The sequence below is a fragment of the Schistocerca cancellata genome, chromosome 12 (genome assembly GCF_023864275.1).
Source record: "Schistocerca cancellata isolate TAMUIC-IGC-003103 chromosome 12, iqSchCanc2.1, whole genome shotgun sequence".
NCBI classification, from domain to species: Eukaryota; Metazoa; Arthropoda; class Insecta; order Orthoptera; family Acrididae; genus Schistocerca; species Schistocerca cancellata.
The window spans coordinates 43,828,430-43,844,115 of NC_064637.1; the positions used below are offsets into that span (position 1 = coordinate 43,828,430).

Here is a 15,686-nt window from a genome sequence, read left to right on the forward strand (position 1 = left end):
GAAATCTAGAAGATCTGGTGTAAGAGTAGATCATACCATATGGTATTTTGATCTGCTTGGCTTTCTTAGTGATCAAGAAACGCCAAGACCAAGCAGGAGTACAATTGAAGATGAAATTGGAGTGTCAATGTGCCAGGAAATGGAACACGAAGTAATGTAAAACAAAACAGGTTCGCCCTGCAACTCTCGCACTAAATGTACGTGAGAAAACTGCTTTCGCTTTAGCAGCCACTGTCTACACCATTCTGACCACTTTCTCTGTTTCCTGCGGTTGGTCTGAATGTTTTTTGCAACACAAGCTGCGAACACAGACCACAATAGAACTTCCTACATTTCTATATTTCAAAATAACTGAATTAAATTTTTGACGTTTAAGGTGAGCGTAATCGTTTGCCACTGATATTTCTTTTCTACACCGACAGATGACGGGCGAGTAATAGATTGGGGTTTGTGTCGTATGGACACACCACATTTGCAGCGATCTTTTGCATGTACAGACATCTGCGCCGATGTCTGCGCAGACAGATCGTTGCGTGTGGACCGGGCTTAAGACAAGTCACTACATCGCAAAGCGATCAAAAGTTCGAATAGAGCCCGAGATTTCCCAAACTGTGACGTTAACTGCTCGAACAGCATCTACTAATAGCCCTACTAATAAGATGCAAACAATCACAGAGATCGAGTACCAAAAACATAGTTATACAATTTCGCCGTCTTTGAATATCGCGTAGCTATGTAGGTTGTAATCTTTGAAAAGCATCTTGGGGTGTGTGTGTTTTGTTTTTTGAATGTTTAGCGGAAGGGATTTTATACTAAGTAAGTGTTTGCTCCGATTATTTTTAAATCACTTCTACACAGTGATATCAGCATTAAACAAGAACGCTTATTTTACGGAAACGATTTGCGGATAGCGCATGAGTCTCAGTATATCATGGCATGGCTTATGTCATTATGTGTATACGACTAAACAGAAGTGAAGTGTTCATGAATGCATGTTATGCGTAGTAGTTTCAACCAATTTCGACGACTAGTGATATTTGTAGTTGATGTTTTCTGTATGATTGCATTAGATCGCTTAATAGTGGATACTGATATGTCTTCTCATACACTACCCATTACTAGTTTTCAACTGAAGACTGGGAATGTGAAACGCTGGAAGTGTCAAAATTGGATATTTTAGTTTCTCACGAATAAACTGCTTGAATGTACCGTGACTAAAACCTTGGGATACGTTGAAGGGCCCAGAGAAGCCTCCTTGTACTTAAAAGTACCTCCATTAGAGTTAGCCATGTGCAAATTAATTTGTTCCTGACATGAACGCTAAATGTGGCGAGCGTGTGTTATCGCGGTGGTAAACATGCTGTAACCTGTTCCTCGCCCCCTTACGTAGAGGCAACAAGGAATAGTACTTTTTACATCATTTCAGTTATCTTAGACGTGAATGTTTTGTGCCCTGTTTTATGATGGAAAGGCGAGAGGGGGAACACACAGAAAAATACTCAGCTAAGAACGCAAGAGAAGCCGTATACAGCAAACAAGTGGGCGGTTATTGCTCTGAAAGAAACGGCATAATGTGAGATAAAATCGTTTGATTATTTATTGTGTAGTATAATGAGATAAAAACAAATATGTGATTTTGGGGTTCAAACTGCATGATTTTCTCACCTTAGGATATAATCCTCACCATTAATTGACCAACATATTAAGTGCTGAAAAAAAAGCATCTATTAGCCGTGGTCGATTTTTTTTAAGTGTAACTCGGGGACTTTTCTTTCTTATTGTGTAAGTGATGTCAGTACTATATATTTCGTTATTGCTTCCATGGAAGTGAGGCATGACACGTCTTCACCCAAATATCAGTTTATAGATATATTTAATTTCTAAACTTACTACACTTTTTCTATCAGAGATTACAGAATGTGTAAGACTGTTATAATCGTATGTAACATGTATCTCTTGTGGCTTCTTTGTGTTTTTTTGACATTTTGGACTTTAGCGTTTCTTATTTCCAGTGTACAGTTTTTGTATGAGTAAACTAGAACTGTATTTCTTTTAATATATTGTCCATACATGTATATCTTACACACTGTACCAAAGATGTATGCCACCTGTGTAAGCCTGATTTACCATTGAGGTATGTATCATTAGGCTGAGCAAATTGTAGCTCCACTTCTTCTTCCTTGAAGTGTACCTCTAATACACTGTTGTTCCAGTAGCTGTACTAAATTGGGGTCGACAGAAGCGTCCGATCCCACGCGTCGGCTTTGACCCGTGAGGTAAGGGTGTTGTGTGTGACGTTATGACGGCGCGGAGTTTGGTTTGAGTGTGGCTGTCTCCAGTTCTGTTTTATTTTATTTACTAATCTGATCTGTTCGTTCTATCTCGTGAGATTTTTTTTTTTAATTTAAAAACACTTATTACTTATTTTGATTATCTGTTTTCTCGAATTTCTGTTTTAGTTTATTATATTTATCTTTCTGATCTGTTCGTTCTATCCCGTGAGATTTTTTTTCAAAAAAAGACAAAAAACACTAATCAGCTGCTGAAGCATCTTTATCTTCTATGGGTTGCAGGGGTTACGACCCCTGGGGAGGTGGGTGGGTATTCATGCATGGCTGTCTTCACACGTTGTAGCTACGCAAGGCGTCTAAATTTGTTTATATTTAGTTTGCCCCCCACCCAAAACACCCCATTTCTCGCGCTTGTCCCGTTAGTGTCATTAGGCTTCTTGTGGAAAGTGTGTGTGTTTGTTTTTGTTTCCGCCATTTTTGTGACGTCATGGGTCAAAGCAGACGGGTGGGATCGGACGCTTCCGTATTTCCCTAGATTAGATTAATACTTGTTCCATAGATCATGAATACGACACTTCGTAATGATGTGGGACGTGTCAGGTTAATAAGAGATGTCTGTACAAGATATTACATCATTACATGAAATATTGCATGACACTAATGTTAAAGTTGTTTTTATTTTTTATTTTTTTTTTTGCTCCCCTTAATTTATATCTGAAAATTCAGCCAATGAGTAGAAGGAGTTGTCATCTAGAAATTCTTTTAATTTATTTTTAAATGTTAGTTGGCGATCTGTCAGGCTTTTGATGCTGTTTGGTAGGCGACCAAAGACTTTTGTGGCAACATAATTTACCCCTTTCTGTGCCAAAGTCAGATTTAACACTGAATAGTGAGGATCATCCTTTCTCCTGGTGTTATAGCTATGCACACTGCTATTACTTTTGAACTGGGCTGGATTATTAACAACAAATTTCATAAGTGAATATATATACTGTGAGGATCCCTAGGTCCTTAAATAGATGTCTGCAGGATGACCGTGGGTGGGCTCCAGCAATTATTCTGATTACACTTTTTTGAGCAATGAATACTTTTGTACTCAATGATGAATTACCCCAGAATATGATGCCATACGAAAGCAGTGAATGAAAGTAGGCATAGTAAGCTAATTTACTGAGATTCTTATCACCAAAATTTTGCAATATCCCTTATAGCATATGTAGCTGAACTCAGACGTTTCAGCAGACCATCAATGTGTTGCTTCCAGTTTAACCTCTCATCAATGGACACACCTAAAATTTTTGAAAATTCTACCTTAGCTACAGACTTCTGTTCAAAGTCTATATTTATTACTGGAGTTGTGCCATTTACTGTACGGAACTGTATATACTGTGTTTTATCAAAATTTAAAGAGAGTCCGTTTGCTGAGAACCACTGAATAATTTTGTGAAAAACATCATTTACAATTACATCACTTAGTTCTTGGTTTTTGGATGTTATTACTATACTTGCATCATGAGCAAAAAGAACTAACTTTGCATCTTCATCAATGTGGAATGGTAAGTCATTAATGTATATCAAGAACAGTAAAGGACCTAAGACCGAACCCTGTGGGACCCCGTACTTGATAGCCCCCCAGTTTGAGGAATCAGCTGTTGTTTTAACATTACACGAACCACTTATTTCAACTTTCTGCATTCTTCCAGTTAAGTGTGAATTAAACCATTTGTGCACTGTCCCCCTCAAACCATAATGACTTAGCTGATGGGTAACATAGTATTTCAGTAAGATCTACAGGTATTTGTAGTAAATAAAGATCATCCATGTGTCTGTAAGATAAAAACATAAATAATATTTACTACCCACTGCTCTTAGGTTTGATGAATTTACTGGTTTCATTTAAAATATTCAACCGTTTACTGTTTCCTAGGTTAGTCTCAGAATTGAAATTCTGTGACAATTAGACACATGTTTCATTTGTATTGTGATGAAGTAGGTTCATAGGAATTAGTTTGTAATTTCTTTTTCACAATTTTAATATCTCTTTGCAGGTATACCTTCACTGTGCCAGTCTTGAGTTTCTTCTTATTTATATTTATACTGACATCATAGTTGTTGTGTTCATCAATGCAATATATGCCTGCAATGTGGTAATCCTTCAGTGCCATTGCAGTGTCATTAATTTTTGCCCAAAGTCAGACATTGTATGAGTATGTGGGTCAGCTGAACCCACCATTGTCAATTGGTGGGTTTGTCAAGTAGCATGACGATTATGTGGCTTATGATGTCATAAATTCGAAAACAGAAACTGGGCAGAACACTGACAGTATTTTCTCTGGGTCTATATGTTGTGCTGTCACTCTGTTCCATAGTGTAGCCTGAGGCCTAATCAAGGTTGGAAGGCGGGAGTTTGGTTGAAAGTTAGCATAGCCAATGAATTCACAGAACGTCATAGATGCAGTGACATACTGATCTGCAGCATAGTCAGAGGCCTAGGTTACAGTTAGGTTGTGAGGTGACAAAGCAGTATCAAATACTTCAGTTAATCTGGATATGTAATGTGGAAGATACCTACTTACTTTCTAGCACCACACATAAGCAGATCCCTGGCTCTTCATGTTTCCACATATCTCTTTCTCTGATCCTACTCGTGATGTCTCTTGCACTATAGTATCATTTTACCACTGCGCTCTACCACCTATCCCTTAGCAGATGCAGCATAGGAAAAATGATTCATCTTAGAAGTTTTGCAGAATCATTAATTGAACCTGGCAATATTAGGACCAAGAGGCTCCCTCTTCCATCTAACCAAACAATCTACATATTTTGCAGTACATTCGTTACAATAAAGGTAAGTGACATTCAGTATACAACACTAGTACACTAAGGTGACAAAAGTCGTGGGGTACCTCGTATTATCATGTCAGATCTCCTTTTGCCTGACATAGTGCAGCAATTTGACGTGGCATGAACTCAAGTCACTGGAAATCCTGTGTAGAGATATTGAGCTGTGTTGCTGTATAGCCATCTGTCATTTCAAAAGTGTTGCTGGTACAGGATTTTGCTCACGAACTAGTGACTTCTTGATTATGTCCTATCAATGTTGGGCAGTTTGAGTGGCCAAATCTTTTCTTGACCTCTCAAGAATGTTCCTTAAACCTATTGGTATCAGTTGTGGCCCGTGACTTGGCGCATTGCCATCCGTAAAAATTCAGTTGTTGTTCGGGGACATGAAGTCCAAGAATGGCTGAAAATGATTTCCAAGTAGCTGAACATAACCGTTTCCTGTGAATCATTAGTTCAGTTGGACCAGAGGACTCCGTCCATTCCTTGTAAACACAACCCACAACAATATGGAGCCACCAACAGCTTGCACAGTGCCTTGTTGACAACTTGAGTCAATGGCTTTGTGGGGTCTGCACCACGCCTGAGAACACTACCATCAGCCACCGTTTTCCAGTCGCCTAGCATCCAACCGATATGGTCACGAGCTGAGGAGAGGTGCTGCGAGCAATGTCACGCAGGTAGCAAAGGCAATCACGTCGGTCGTTACTCCCGTAGCCCATTAACGTCATGTTGCACCGCACTGTCCTAACAGATACATTATTCGTACATTCCACATTGATGTCTGCAGTTTTTCATGCATTGTTGCTTTCTCTGTTAGCAATGACAATTCAAAGCAAACACACCTGCCCTCTGTCATAAAATGAAGCCCGTCGTCTACTGCGTTATCCGTGGTGAGAGGTGAGTTGGTATGTCTGAAATGCCCAATATGCTAAATGAACTCAATAGCCAAGAATACGATGAACATGACATTCGAGGACGGATGAGTGTTGACGCTGTACATCCAGGGCACCAAATCGTGCAGGGTAGCAAAATGGTTAACCTCATCACTGATGCCTCCAGCATTTCAACTAGTGGTCCAGAAAATGAAGATGAAAATATGCTGGCTGCTTTGGAGGCATTTACATGTTTAGGTACTGCTTTGTGATGGTCAGAAGCTCAAGATGAAAAAATCCGTATTAGATATCTGTCCAACAAAAGGGGTGCGACTCAGCTGCTGGTAAGCAGTAGGCTTGCTTCCACAAATCAATACATATTTTTTTTTATACATTCGTAGAGTACTTGCCTTTGTAATAATCTCATAAGGGGGAAAAAAATGGATCACACCAGGGTGCATGCATAGGTGGTTCATTAAGCTTTACAGATGGCACAACTAACAAATTGTGCGCTTGACTGTGTGCCCACTGCCTCTATGTGAGCATAAGGAAGTAGCGATGAGTGAGACATTTATGTTTCAAGAGGACATTGTATGTAAGGCTGTGACAGAGGGTAAAAGAGGCATTCATGTTTGGCCACGGCCATACAGTGTGTGAAGCTGCCGGATTTGTTGGTGTTTCGCAGCAGATGGTTCAGTGCATTAACAAGCAGTGGTATAACACGTGGCCACAAAACAGGACATCAGAATTATCATTGGAAAAAGATCCTCACACTAAAACTATTTTATTTCCATTTATAATTTTCAACTATTACTTATACTGATATTAAACCAGAATAATGCTCAGTGTTTTATTTTATTAATATTTTTATAAAAGGCCTGAAAAGAAAAGGCAAAGTAATATTTGAGACTGAGGATTGTGCTTACAGTGTTCAGAAGTACTCTTCAAATAACTTTCCAAGAAAGGACTGAAATTTGTATTTCATTAGTTTCATTTTGATCTTCGAGCAGCTGCATATGAACTTTTATGTTCCCAGTGCAGATGATATCAGAGGGGTTGGTGACAGGGCTAGCATTGGCCTGGTGACAAGGCTAGCTATGGCCATACAGTGTGAATTTTTTGAGAGAATTCTGAGTACACAGTGTGAATATGGTGAAAATATGGAGGACCTGAAATGTACTGTCAATAACATTCGTAGCGAAGCACTGATGTGATTGAAAATGGCACTGGATTGCAGTTTACATCTTATGGTTGAAAACAATTTGATCACACCAGAAAGTTCCGCAGTAATAACTGAAGAACATATTTAAATTGGAAGTAAAATACAAGAGAAAGTAGTGTAAGTTTTATCAGTGTGTGTTCGACAATGAGTTGATTTGATCCGAAGAAGTAGACTTGCGGGAGGTATGAAAAAGTGGAGGCTGACTCTTCGTGTAACATAAAAAATTAAATTAAAAAGAAAAAATGTTTCCACACAGCGGCTTGTCCCCGTGAATCTCTGATTACCATTCAGTAATCTTTCTGTTGCACCAACTGCTGGCTGGTTACTACCCCAACATCAAATGGCTGTGTCTCTCTTGACCTGTGCCAAAAATTTTATTTTTTCTAAATGCTTAGTCATCTGGAACTCCCATTTCTGTCACTTCAATTTCTGGCCAAGCCCCCACATACTCAAAAAATTTGGATAACATTGCTGATGATGAGTAGATGCGGTCCCCTTGTCAGTATCAATACAGCCACTGTAATCTTTTCCTGCATTTGGAATGCAGGCTTCTTCAGTGTAGACTGGCACTTCACAGAGGTATCATATTGCGCACACCCTAGTAATTCCCTTGTGAAGTTACTTTGATTGCCGTCCCATCTTGAAGATACACAATGTCTCTTGGTCTTGTTCTCCACATGCAAATAAAACAATAATTCCACACAGTAGTTGTGCTGCCCACGTAATAAATTGTTTTATCATTTTTTCGTCCACAAGTATTATTCGTAGGTGAGAATGTGTTGAAATACAGATCACCCTTCTGGATTGATATGTAAAAGCACAGCTTACATATATGTTTGTTATTACTATTCTAGTGGTGGTGCTCTATGATGGTATAATCAAACAGTACTGAATCTTTTCACCAGTTTATGCATGTCGTAATGTTCAGTCTGAAGATAGTTTTGATGCCACTCTCCCGGTCTACATTTTCAGTCTGCCAACTGTGTTCAAGCCCCTTTACTGTTTATTCCCCACTCCCTTCCTCTCCTCCAGTACTTACATCAATTACCAAATTAATTACTCAGAAGAGTCTCATGCTGCTTTGTGTACTGAAGGTCGAGCTTTAATCATCTGCAACTCTGTATCAGGATTTGCTAACAATATTCATAGGATGGACCCTTGTATACATCTGCAGCATCACACAACAGCTTTAGTGTGGTACTGACATTGTTTATATAGTGTGGAAAAATGTTGGAATCCTCTTTGAAGCCTAGGTATATAACTCCCAAGATCAGCTTAGGGGCTAACACTAAGCGAAACTACTGTTGCTGCCTAGGGCATAACATGACTACAGTATATGAAATAAAACGAATGGAGACGGCAGCACAGATAATTTTTTTATTCACTGATCATCAGAATCCATGCCCACATCAATAAGAGGGGTAGGATCAGATATAAACTCTTTGTCTTCCAGACATGATATTCAGTTCTAACACATTACTGTTACATACTGCCGTCAAAAATAGATTGCTAAGAAACAGTAGTTCTTCTGATTAAGGTATTTTTGAAAGCAGTGTGTAAAAAGTGATGTGTTAGAATTGAATGTTATGTCTGAAAGACAAGAAAGAAGTTTATATGTGATCGTTTATTATTTGTTCCAATATCAGCTGCTCTCTTGTTGCTGTGAGCATGGTATTTAAGGATCAGTGACTAAAACATTATCTGTGCTGCTGTTTTAAATCTTAAAGCCATGTACTGATTTGAAAGTCGTCTCTCAGTGCCTCTTTCTCACAGTAGAGCCAACACACTGGAATCAATATTGCATTCACAGTGCCTACTTCAGTACTTTGGTGTGTTACTTAGAAGCTAAGTTTGGCAACAGGCAGAAATGACCTTTACCGACTTCCACCTATTTGTTCAGCCCTTTTGCTGTCACTTACTTACAGAGAAAGTGGTGTATGATTTCATTAACAAACCTATGGCAAAACTGATAAATAAAATCATCTATATTGCATTTTCCATAACATTATCCATGTCTCTGGATGTGTGTATAGGTCACAAAATGATACTTGACAGTTTTAAATCAAGTTAGAGTGTTTGTGGGTGAAGCTAACAATACCTCCAAAACCACCCACCCCCAATCACTGGTATTTGTATAGAGTGCTACCCTAGGTTCCCTTATTTTACGCTGTAGTAGTTGTCAGTGCAGTTGTTGTTGTGGAGATATGACTGTTTGAAGTGGTTGTATCATATTGTGCTAGTCACCAAGACGTCATCTATCTAATCACTGTATTTTTCAAGGGGAAAAATAGAGCTTATTCTATAATATTCTCAAGCCTTTATGAAAATTCTGGAATTTTCAAGAATAAAATTTGGTAACGGCACATATCACATTCATCCTCAGCCTGACACGATCATCTTAACCAATGGGTTGTGCATTGTAGTAAAGACAGAGGAACAAATAAAAAATGTGTATCCACTTATGAAGGGAAACTACATGAACAAGAAGTGGTTGTGCGTGCAAACAATTTTAAGATCAAAAAATGATGTATTTCATCTATCAGTGAATACAGTGTGGTGCCTAGGAAGGCTACTTACTCAGTTTGCTAGACCAATATACAAACAAGTCGTATTAATTAGTTTTATTACATTAAGAAAATTACAGTACTTAACTTTTGCAATTATACAGATTTGTCGCAAGTGAAGAGTGACGTTTGAAATAACTCTTCTTCAGTATAAGCAATTCCAAGTCTGTGACACTTGCAGAGTACAAGCCAAGTAACTAGAGTTGATGCTGCTTTTGAACTGGGCCGTCAGCAGTCAGTCGCGGTAATTATGTCCTTTTCACATAGGGGCCGATGCTGTCACGTTGTCGTTCTGGTGCTGTCACATTGTCGTTCTGGAGAGGGGTCGGTCAATGTGCTATTGGCTGACATCTTCTCACAGCCATCTCTTCTTTATTGTTCCCAACAGGTACACGGGCACTTGACTTTACGCCGTAACATTCCTGCCCCCCCAATGTGACGGACTGTCGTTATATAAGAAGCACGACAACGGGAGGGGAGGCAGGAGCGTGGACACTCTGAGGGACTGGAAGCTGTGGCTACAGGAGACATCAGACTTCTGGTCGTACCCCACCATCTGGCCTTCGCTCTGGTAAAAACGTCCCCCAGAAAATGGCCAGAAGGGTATGTTTCCACCTCCTGAGGCGCATAGCCAGATATAGAAGGCATCAGCTGCTGCGGCGTGGGCGGGTCTAGCTCCATCGGCAGGAGGAGAGGAGGTGAAGGCTCCGTCTCCGTGAGGTCGTCCCATGGTGTTGTCATGACACCCTCTGGCAGCTGTTGTGGCCTCGCTGTCCTGGGATCCTTGAATCTGGGGGAAGAGGTACAGAAGGATTGACTATGGCGAATTTGATTGTGATGTTGGTGCTGCAATCCGCCTGGGTCTGAAATGAGATTCACGCATGCGCCATGCAGCGCGAAGCGATATTTGTGGCCTTCCTACAGCTCCGGATGCTGAGGAGGGTGGAGCAGTGTCCGATGGCGGTGGCTGTGAAGCAATTCCACTGGCAATGGTCCACCTTGTGGATGCGAATGATAGGAGGCAAGAAACAGTTGCAATGCTTGATCCCTGGTGTGTGTGGTGCGAAGTTTGGCCATCTGCTACTTGAAGGTTCTGACAAAACGTTTCTCTTTGCTGATTGATTGTGGATGGAATGGTGCACTAGTTAGATGCTGTATGCCAGAAAGTTTCAAATTCATTTGACTGAACTGAGAGCCGAAGCCCGACACTATGACTTCGGGCAAACCTTCGAAAAAATAGAGGACAACGCCTGAACTGTGCTATGTGACGTTGTTGAGTTCATTGGCACAGCATAAGGAAACTTGGAGTCTACCACAATCCACTACTGAGTGTTCCAAAAAGTCTATGTCCACACATTGCCGTGGTGATTGTGACTTGGGTCAAGCAGAGAATTTTTGTGGCAGAGCGGTCTGATTTTCCGCATGTGTGTCACACTGTGATATCGTCTGTTCTGTTTGGGTGTACCAAGTACAGTGTTGATGCGCTAATTGTTTTGTGTGAACAATCTCCCAGTGTCCTTGGTGAAGTAACTGCAACAATTCTCTTTCCAAAGCTTGGAGCATCAACACACGTGACTGTCCACTGTCATTTTGAACAAGAATCACACCATGCTATATAGCAAGGCTATGCTGATGTGCAAATATCGGTGCACTACATTCTTTATGCTATGTGAGGAACGGGACCAATTAGTGCAAATGTAGGTTAGCAAAATGTTCAAATCTGAATCAGCATCTGTGGAATTTTCCTAAAGTTTAGAGGAAAGGATTGAAGCAATTCAGAATCCTGAGCATTGATGTGACAAGATGCAGCAGATGCGTCAAAGTCTGTGTCAGGGCCAATTGGAAGACGTGAAAGTGCGTCTGCATTACCATGTTGAGCTGTCGGACAATACACAGTATTGAGACAACAACAAAGCCCACATTTGCAATTTTTGGGCAGTTCATACAGGAACTAGCTTCATCAGATGAAACAAGGGCTGTAATGTCTTATGATCCGTTACTAAGTAGAATTTTCTGCAATACGAATAGTGGTGGAATTTGGTGACACCATACCCAATAGCCAGTGCCTCTTTCTCTGTTTGTGGATAGTTACATAGAGCTGTGGACAACACTTTTGATGCAAAAGCAATAGGCCTGTCTTTATCACCAATTCTGTGCAAAGGTGCTTCAGCGATTCTGTAAGAGGCTTGCAACAAAACTGGATTGTCAGGATCAAAGTGAACCAAGCATCGATAACTGAGCAATGCATTTTTAAGTTTTTGAAAAGTTTCGTGGCACTCATCTGTCCAAACAAAGGGGACGTTCTTGCAATGCAATGGAGCTGCAATTTGTGCAACATTTTGTATGAACCGAATATAATAGTTAATTTTTCCTAAGACTGACTGCAATTCTATGATATTGCAAGGAATTGGCAGGTCACATATCGCTAATAAATGTGACTGAAGAGGATGTACACCTTGACTGTTTGACATGACCAAGATACTGCAACTCAGGTTTAAAAAAAATCCCACTTGTCGAGTCTGCACTTTAGTTCTGCTTCAGATAACACACAAAATAAAGCACGCAAATTTGCAATGTGTTCTTCAGGTGTATGACCTGCTATGACAATATCGTCCAAATAGTTTGAACAGTTTGGTATTTGAGCAATCAGCTGTTCCAAATACCATCAGAAAATGGTGGATGCAGAAGCACTGCCTAAAGGCAAACACAGATATTTAAACAAGCGCAAATGAGTGTTCACAACATACACAGTTTGAGATTCTTCATCTAGTGGTATTTGAAGATATGCATCGCAGAAATCAATTTTTGAAAAGTAGTGACCAGTGCTTAATCTGTCTATGAGATCCTCTGGGTGTGGCAAGGGGTAAGTATCAATCACAGTTTGTGGGTTGACTGTGGACTTCAAGTCAACACAGAGGCGAATGACCTGAAGTTTTGGGGAGTAAAACCAGAAGACGTGCCCATTGACTAGCTTGTATGGGTGGCAATAACTCCACTATCTTGCAGTTAAAGTTGTCCAGCAGCCACTTTGTTTTGTAATGCAATGGGAACAGTTCCGGCCCGGAAAAATTTCAGCTGAGCATTGTCTTTTACGGTAATATGTGCAACAAAATTGTTAGTCTTGCCTAAACTTCAGTTCAGGGAATTCTTTCAGCAAGCTAGCTACACTGTCTTTGGCACTGACTGCAGTCACTGACACATTGTCCTGAATTTGAAAACCAAATGAATCAAGGCCAAATATGTTCACACATTCGCATGATTGTAGCACAGTGAAAGTCACAGTTTGCGTATGTGAGCGATACATGGCAGGCAAAGTACATTTTCTGAGAATGGGAATGTGTTGTCCATTCTGAGCTATCAGGTGTGTGTTAGTTTTAGACAGGCGTGGAGAGCACAACAGTTCATATGTGTTACGATTCAGCAATGTAACAGGGGCACCCGTTTGCAACTGAAATTTCACTCATTTTCCACTAATATGCAAATGAGCGAAAAGATTGTCGGGCTGGCATAGCACTGAGGAAACTTTGCTTGCTAGTTTTGCTAATCCCTGCAGCAGGCTTTGAAGCCTTTGTGAATGGACATAATTCTTATGTTTGATCCATTGCAAACATACGGATTTTACGTGACTTTTCCTGCCACAAGTGTAACATTGTGCTTGTCTGGATGGGCAGTCTTGACATTTGTGCTATGAATAGCACCAAGAGCATGACTTAATTCTATTTACCCGGCTTGGCACGTGTGTGGTGTTGCTATCTGTTGGACCAGTTGTGATTAAGTGATGACTGAATGTGACAAATTGGTGGCTGGTCAAATTTATCAGCCACTACGGCACCTAAATCATACTGATATAGAATTTGGACTACATGATGAAATGTTGGATATGACTGTTTCAGAATCTGTTCTGTAAGTCTGACATCAGTTACATCGTTCACGATCGCAGCACGCAACATCACATCTGAATATTAAGCACCACAAGCACATTTAATTTTGCATTTCCTCGTCATACTCCACAGCTCTGTTACCCACGTGCGATAAGTTTGTTCTGACCTTTTCTTGCAACGAAAGAATTGGTACCTAGCTGGCACCACATTCCCTTGTTGGTCAAAATAGTTAGTTAGCGAATCTACAACCTGATCATAGGAAAGATCACTCGGAGTTGCATTAGGGAACAATTTCTGAATGAGGCGAAAGGCTGCACTTCCTACAGTTGACAAAAGTAATGTAGTTTCACAGTATCTGATACTTCATGAGCAATTATGTGCACTTCATACTGTTGCAACCACTCGAGCCGTCCCTCTTCTTTTTCGTTAAACTGCCAAAAAGGTGGTATAGTACTTGGAGCTACAGGTGTTGCTTGTTCTGTTGGGTGCACAGCATGTGCCAGTAACTGCTGTACCCTATTTAGTTGAGTTGAGATTTGCTGCATCTGAAACTGAAACACTCGGGTTAGGTGCGTTGCATCTATCGCTTGCAACTGAGGTGCCTTAGCAAGGGGTGGGAGAGGTGGGGTGCTCATTTTGAAATAGGCAAATGCAATAAACAGAAAATGCAAGCAATAAAATTAAGCATACTAGCAAAGGAAATTTCTGCAACTTCCATCTGAAAACACTGATTACAAAAAAACACTAAGACACTGTTAAAACATGTAAACACACCCCTGCAAAGATAAGACAAAGTAGAATTACGGCACCGGCAAAACAGAAAAGCCCATGAAAAACAAAGTTGTGGCAGCCAGGCTCTGGATGTGAAACATGAACAGGTTGTGTTGGTTCTTCATGTGCCTTGTCGCCAAATATGTGATGTGTAGGAAGCCTGCTTGTACGGTTCACGAGACAAACATCCAAACAAGTCATATTAATGACTTTTTTTACAATGAGAAAGTTACAGTACTAAAGCTTTACAATTGCACAGATGTGTCACAAGCAATGGGCGGCATACGAAATAATAAATCTTCTTCATTATAAGCAATTCCAAGTCTGTGCTACATAGTGGGTACAAGCGAAGTAAATAGAGTTGATACTGCTATTCAACTGGGCCATCACCAATCGGTCGCAGAACTTATGTCCTCTTCAGATAGGGGCCGCTGCTGTTACATTATTGTGCTGGAGAGGTGTCGGTCAGCGTGTGATTCGCTGACGTCTTCTCACAATCATCTCTTCTCTATCATTCCCGACTGGCACGCCGGCACTTGACTTTGCACCGTAACATATACAATATGCCACCTGGGGGTAGAAAAATATTTCAACCCATTAGTAAATGATGGGGAAAGAAAAAAGTGTAAACTTTCCAACAGAATTCATAAATATGCGATGTTCTTAGTATACCTTTGCAAAAAAGGTTGTAACTGTAGAAATGGAGATATTAAATGGAAAAGAAAAAGACAAGTCAGTATTCACATAATGAATTCCACTCATTTCAGCTGACTCAACATTCACCTTTAAGAGGCTCCAGTTTTCTGTAACATTAGTGTACAGCATGACTGTCAATACAGCACAAGAGCTAACAGTTCAGTTTTGTGGCATAGAGTTAGAAGAACCGTGTTTCTTGCACAGACATTGGGCAACTACGAACCTTGCACATCTGTACACCCGAAATCAAAACGTGAAATGTAGTTCACAATAGTATACTTTCAATAAGGTAGAAGCTAAATGAATAAGATAAATAAGTGCACATTTTCTTCCAGTTCATAAAAAAGTGAAATAGGTCCTTTCCAAATAGTATTATATTAAAGTTATGTATGTTGCATGGCTGTAGTGGTACATTCTGCAAGGAAAGTGTCACATTTCCAAACCACACCAGGTGAACCTAATCTCTTTAAAGTTTGCAAACGTAAAACATGATGATGTCCCATAAGGTTGTATGTTGGGTCTAGTCTTTTGCTTGATAAGCAGAA

The 15,686-nt window shown here is 40.2% G+C and overlaps 1 protein-coding gene across 2 annotated transcripts in view; it reads left to right on the plus strand.

Annotated features, from left to right (window-relative positions):
• Positions 1-739: 739 nt before the first annotated feature.
• The window catches only part of LOC126109669 (uncharacterized), a 359,871-nt gene continuing 344,924 nt past the window's right edge, over positions 740-15,686 (plus strand). For both annotated transcript variants that reach the window (XM_049914720.1, XM_049914719.1), the window contains exon 1: positions 740-816. The gene's annotated coding sequence lies outside the window, so the exon portion shown is untranslated. The remainder of the gene's footprint in view (positions 817-15,686) is intronic.